Here is a 6,464-nt window from a genome sequence, read left to right as displayed (position 1 = left end):
TTTTAAGAATGCCACAGGGTGCCACACAAAGCTGTCACTGTTAGGTGTGGAAGCGCAGTTCAGAGAATAAACCCAGAGAGGAACCTGTAGTGTTAAAAACATTCTGCCCTGCTGTGTTCTTCCTGATTCTTGGCATGAGAGGAAGGGCTGAGAGTTAATGTTTCACCTTTTTTTGTAGCCTGCGTGGTACTCCAAGATGTACCCCCTCTCCAATTGAAGGGATCAAAGCAGGTGCACAACCACTGTGGGAGATGTAGGAACTCTCCTCCCTATAGAGCAGACCCAGACCACCAATGGGGACTTAAACACATACCTTTTAATACTGGGAACATAACAGGCACAAATCAGAGGGTATAGTGGACACTACAATGCCCAAGGGGGCAGGATTCAACAAAGGTTAGACACTTAGAATTATTGACAAAAAAAACAAGGTTAAAAAAGTATAAAACACAAACAGCAGAACAAACAATGCGGGTTGGTGAAATATAAAAAGGCACAAAATGCAAAATGTCAAACGACAAGAAATATAGGGCCTTGGTACCTGGAGGGGAAACACAATGGCCCCTTTCCACTGCAAGATTTGCTTCTTGTTATCTCACTCACCCCAAGTCACCTCAGCTGGAACTTGAACCCAGATGTCCCACATGGTATGGAAGACCACCACCACACAGCCACCACTGGTGCCATTACTCCAGCCAGTCTTGAACTTCCTGGAGCCCCAGCCTCACATTGACCTGCCTGGCCTCTGACTGGAGGAGCTGGAAGCAGAGCGGGGAACCCCTCAGGTCTCTGCTGAGATCCTTGCTGGAGCTGGGGGGAGCCTCTCCTGCTAGCTGCAGCCTCTCGTAGGGGATCCTGCAGCCCAGTGGGGAGCCTCTCCTGCCGGCCCCATGCAGCACTGCTGAGGTTCCCACTGCTGCCTGCAGATCCTGCTCTTTCAGGCTCTTCTGGGGCAACTGCTCCTGGCCCAGCTCTGTGAAGCTCCTTCCTTATTGTCCCTCGCTGGTCTCTCCTGATTCAGCCTACGCTGCCCCTTTTATCCCCCTCCAGGTGACCCAAGGGGCCAATCAGGGGACACGGGGGGGTGAGTCTCTGGGGCCTTATTGGTGCAGAAAGGGAATCCCAATTCCTCCAATCATCTTTTACCCTTTCAAAACCCCTGGGCCAAGTCACTGCCAGCCGGCCCGTCACAGCCTCCCCTACAAAACCCTTCACTGTCCCCGCTGAAGCACAGGCCTCAGCCTGGGGGACTACTGAACCCAAGGGGCAGTGATAGGGACCTCCCCTGGTACCCCCGGGGCATTGTAGGTGAAGCGATGGACTGGCCGAAGTTCCCACCTTGGTTGCCGGCTGTGGTCTGGGTTAGGACTCCATGAGGGCCCCGGAGGCTCAGGTTCCCTCTCACTGGAGGAGTCTGCCCCACTGGCAGGTAAAAGCATGGGGATGTTTTCTCCTTTGGTCTCACCAGGCGGGGCCCCACGAGCAGCATTCCCCATCTCCCCTTCATCCTGAGAAGTAGCAGGTCCTAAGCGTGGGTGAAAGTACCACCAATCAGAGTCCAAGTCCTCCAGGGGAGCTGCAGGTACAACTGCTGGCTGGGTGGCATGAGGCCTCCTTCTACGGGGAGACCTAGGCCTCTCTTCCCATGGCTGCCAGTTGGTACGCACGACGGAGACAGTCCTGAAGCTGTTGTGCATATTGACCATGAGTCAAATGCTGTTGGTAGACTCATTCTACCCTGAAGCACAAATCTATGGGTAACCAGGGCTCCCTCCTGAACATAAGTAAATACAGACTGACCCTCATTACATTATTTCTAGTGGAGTTGTAGTCATGCACCGGGTATGCGATATGCTGGCTCCATGCAGCCTTCTGCTCCTGCTGGAGGGTACTCAGCATATTCAAAAGACTGCAACTTAAGCGCTCAGGTTGGGGATCCTCTTGGGTGTGGTAGGGTGTAGTCTTTGATTTCTGTATGCCAGCCACTGTCAGTACTTCACGCAACAACCGGCTCTCAAAATCTCGCCCCGATCGGAGTGGATTCTTGCGGGCAGCCCAGACGCGGAGAAGTACTTTCCCACAGTACTTTGGCAACTGTTCTTGCTGTTTGATCTCTCATAGGGAAGGTCTGGGCATATTGGGTGAAGTGGCCTGTCACAACCAGCACATTCCCCTTTCGGTGCCCCTCCACTTCTACGGCTAAGAAATCCATGCACATGAGCTCCATGGGTTTTGAGCTCTGGATGGTGTGTAGATAGGCAGTTCGAGTGGGCAGGTCCCTCTGTACACACCGATCTCAGGTTAAGCATTTAGTCCTTATATCTTCAGCCATTTTGGGCCAAAAGAACTGCTCATGGGCTAGCTCCAGGATGTGCTCCACCCCCATGTGCCCAAAGTCATCATGCAAGGCCTGTAACGCAAGCGCCTTATACTTCTGAGGGAGGACCAGCTGCCAATATTTCCATCCTTCTGGGTCCTGCAACTCCCAGTGTAGCACTCCATCAAACAAGTGAAGCCTTTCCCACTCCCTCAACAGGAGGTGGGGTGCTGGGGTAGCATTATTAAGGGTCGAAGGGCAGGTATTCCCTGAGCTCCGGGCACTCAGCATCTCTCACACATCTGGGTCCTGTTCTTGCACCATCCGCCATTCTGTGGCCGTGACCTAGGACAATGAAGAGGGAGTCAGCGTGGTGTACTGAACCCAGGCCTGTGGGATCCCCTCAGGGGCCAACCCCAACACCTCAGCCATGCAAACCCTCATTCCCACAGGGTCTTGTAACTGCAGGTAACAAATGGTCTTCACTGTTTCAGGGCTTCAAACACTCCAAGAGTTGCTGGGGAGTTGTTGAGACAGAGCATCAGCATCCACGTTCTTTCGTTCCACTCACTAGTGCAGGCTGAAGATGTAGTTGGCTAGTGCCGCGATCGAGCGTTGGTTGGTAGCATCCAACTTGGCACTGGTGAGCACATAGGTAAGGGGATTATTGTCTGTCCACAACTGGAAGGTAGTCCCATACAGATATTCCCAGAATTTTTCAGTGATGGCCCACTTGAGGGCCAGGAATTCAAGCTTATATACCCGGTAGTGCGTCTTGCTGGGTGACAATCCCCTGCTGGCAAAAGCCACTGGTCACTGGTGTCCCTCATGTTCCTGGTACAGTACAGCCCCAGTCCTGAGAGGCTAGCATCCATGTGCAAAATAAAAGGGTGGTTGGGATCAGCATATACCAGCACAGGTGCCTGAGTCAACCGCCGGATCACCTCCTGAAAGCCATCTCCACACTGTGAGTCCCACCATGGACCAAAAGGCTCTGTGGGGCTTCGTGTTGCAGGAAGCCCATTTAAGCCATTATTTTGCCCCTTCTTGCGAGGCAACCGTCCCACCTGGTGTCCATGGGTTAGGGCATTTAAAGATCCGGTTTTTGTAGCATAGTCTTTAATGAATCACTGATAGAAACCCGCAAATCCCAGGAACCTTTTCAATTCCCTAAAGTTCTTGGGTCGAGGCCAGGTGGTCAGAGCACTTACTTTCTCCGGATCAGTGCTGACCCCTTCCTGTGATATAATATGTCCTACATACTTCACAGAGGCCTGGCAGAACTTACATTTATCAATGGCCAACTTAAGTCCAGCGGTTTCCAGCCAATCGAGTACCAAGAGTAGCCGTTCTTCGTGTTCCTCCAGGGTCTTTCCAAAAACAATAATATCATCTAAATAAACCAGTACTTGGGTCATATGCATATCCCCAATCACCTTCTCCATTAGTTGCTGGAAGGTGGCGGGAGGCCCAGATATCCCTTGGGTCATTCGTTCAAACTCATAGAAATAGAACGGGTATGGGGCCTGGGTCCTCCCGAGGCATGATGAAGGGGTGAGGGCTGACCCCTGGTGTGGGTTCTGGCCAAGGCAGCTGCTAGTGCTGGAGCCACAGGCTCCTCCTCCACTCCCAACGAGGTGTCCTCATGGGGAACCACTGTTAGCACCTGACCCATGGGTCCTCTCTGGGGGGAAACATCCTCTGGGACCCACATAGTCTCTCAGAGTCTGGATATCTCTTCCTCCTCACGAATCTCTTGGAGGAGGTGACTGAAGTCAGGTGGGCTGCTCCTGCTCCCCACTAAGTTGAGGTTCTGGAGCAACTCTGAGCTATACCGTGCCCCAATACGAATTTGCTGGGACCGTATCTGATTGGCGTCAGTGACACTAAGTGCTCCTAGGGTCACCAGGCATTGTAGCACAGGCTCTAAGCAAAGGACATACGCTGAAAGAGTCTTGCCCCTCTGCAGGAAAGTTCCCAGCAATTCATAGTATGCCCCTCCCGACTCCCTGTGGGTTGGCCAAAAGCATCCTGAAGGACCTGCATGCATTGCTGGGTGGTGATAGCAGGGTTCCGGAGTTTGGCAGGCCTCACAACCCCAAGGGTAGGCTCCCTCAGGACCTCCAGCAGACGGCGTCACTTATCCGCATCAGGTATTTGCCAGGTCAGTAAAGTTTCTTGAATATGGGAGAGCCAAGAGTAAAATCCTTCCTCCCCTGCAGGGAGTGGAAGCGTTCCCGAGAAACTCCAGAGTCTCTTATAGGATGCCTGGTCACTGGAGGATTGGGTCACCTTCCGCAGAATCTGCTGGAAAACTCCCACCCATTCTGGGGTAGCTTCAGTACCAGCAGTTTGCCCCGCTCCCCCCTGCACAGTCCCATCACAAGATACGGCAGACTGGTCGGCATTGGACACGTCTCCTGGTGGCTCTCTCTCTCTCTCTCTACAGGAATACACAGCACTTGAATAATATTCTAGCACCCGCTACGTGGGAATTCCGGATGAGCCCCCAGAATGTAACCTGGGTGGTACTCCAAGAGGTACCCCCTCTCCAATTGAAGGGATCAAAGCAGGTGCACAACCACTGTGGGAAGTGTAAGGACTCTCCTCCCCCTATAGAGCAGAGCCAGACCACCAATGGGGACTTAACAATATACCTTTTAATACTGGGAACATAACAGGCATAAATCAGAGGGTATAGCGGACACTACAATGCCCCAAGGGGGCAGGATTCAACAAAGGTTAGATACTTACAACCACTGACAAAAAAACAAGGTTAAAAAATTATAAAACGCAAACAGCAGAACAAACAATACAGGTCGGTGAAATATAAAAAGGCACAAAGTGCAAACCACAGGTCTACAGTAGTGATTCTCAAATGCGGTGCCACAGCTCCCTGGGGTACATTTTAAGGGTGTTACAGGGTGCCACACAAAGCTATCACTGTTAGGTGTGGAAGCGCAGTTCAGAGGATAAACCCAGAGAGGAAGCTGTAGTGTTAAAAACATTCTGCCCTGCTGTGTTCTTCCTGCTTCTTGGCATGAGAGGAAGGGCTCTATTACTTTCCCATAGTCAAAAAGTGAGTGAAAGTGAAGAGCTGGCATTTTTAAAGATCACCTTTATGTCTAGCTTGGGGCACCTTTTCAAGCCTAAGAAGTTTAAAGGTCCACTGGTTTAGTGCAAGGGCTGAGAGCTGAGGCTTCAGTTTTTTTCCCCTAATATCAACAGAGGAGCACACTGTGGATAACAACATTCTGAAAAATGGACCATCCCCATGTTTCTCGTACGTCTGGTCACCTTATTCAAGAAGAGAAAACAGACTGGTGCAATGGCAATGCATGACTGCCTGGAAGTGAGGAGTTTACCCAAGCAGCTGGCCTCTGATCCATTGCAATGTCCCAGATAGATAGCTGGAGGGGCCCTGAGAAGAATGACACACAGGTCCCCTTCAGTAAACATGGAGCCATGCCCAGAATATAACACCAGCATAGCTCCATCTGTTAGTCCCAGAAACTCAAGCACCATGCGGCAGGTGAAGGATTGATGAAAGGGCTGGGAATCAGCAGTGGCAACATCTCATCTGCTGATCAGTGCAGACAGCAGGGTTCGGGACTCCTGGGTTCTGTGAAAGAAGATCTCAGTCAGTACCTGGAGCTGGAGTTCAGGAGACCAGACGGAAACTTCCCAGCTAGAAATCATCCAGGAAGGATGAGCCTTTGTGGCTTGTGCATTGGTCAAGTGGCTGGGGGTGTGCACCTGCCTCTGAGATCATGGGACCACAGAACCTCTTCATTCATTGGACATCATGAAACACTTGAATAGCCCGTCATTGGGTACAGCCCTTACTCAACAGAGCCCTCTATAAATACCCCAACATCACTGAGTACTGCTGCCAGTTTCTGAGAGAAGAGGTTCAGAGCAAAGACAAAGGTAAGGAAAGGGGCTTACCATATTTATTTACATAGCATGCACACCTTCCCTCTCCCCCATTTCCCCCTGCCCCTCCAAAAAATAGCCCTCCAAACCTGAGACATGTCTTAAAGCCAGGAACCTGATTTTCTGCCAAGAATAGCTGCAATGGTGTTTTCTTCCAGCAATGGTGAGGGGACTCTGTGGCTCATTAGAAACTGCTTGATTCCTGCTCATT

At 51.4% G+C, this 6,464-nt stretch overlaps 1 protein-coding gene across 1 annotated transcript in view; it reads left to right on the top strand.

The window, feature by feature from the left end:
* Window positions 1-6,224: 6,224 nt before the first annotated feature.
* The window catches only part of LOC149852738 (uncharacterized), a 29,272-nt gene continuing 29,032 nt past the window's right edge, over window positions 6,225-6,464 (top strand). Inside the window, exon 1 of the mRNA XM_090028406.1 lies at window positions 6,225-6,247. The gene's annotated coding sequence lies outside the window, so the exon portion shown is untranslated. The remainder of the gene's footprint in view (window positions 6,248-6,464) is intronic.

This window comes from Crocodylus siamensis, chromosome 15 (genome assembly GCF_052110815.1).
Source record: "Crocodylus siamensis isolate JL-2025a chromosome 15, ASM5211081v1, whole genome shotgun sequence".
NCBI classification, from domain to species: domain Eukaryota; kingdom Metazoa; phylum Chordata; order Crocodylia; family Crocodylidae; genus Crocodylus; species Crocodylus siamensis.
Note: the sequence above shows the minus strand (reverse complement) of the source record. Positions and strands in the feature narration are given on the sequence as shown.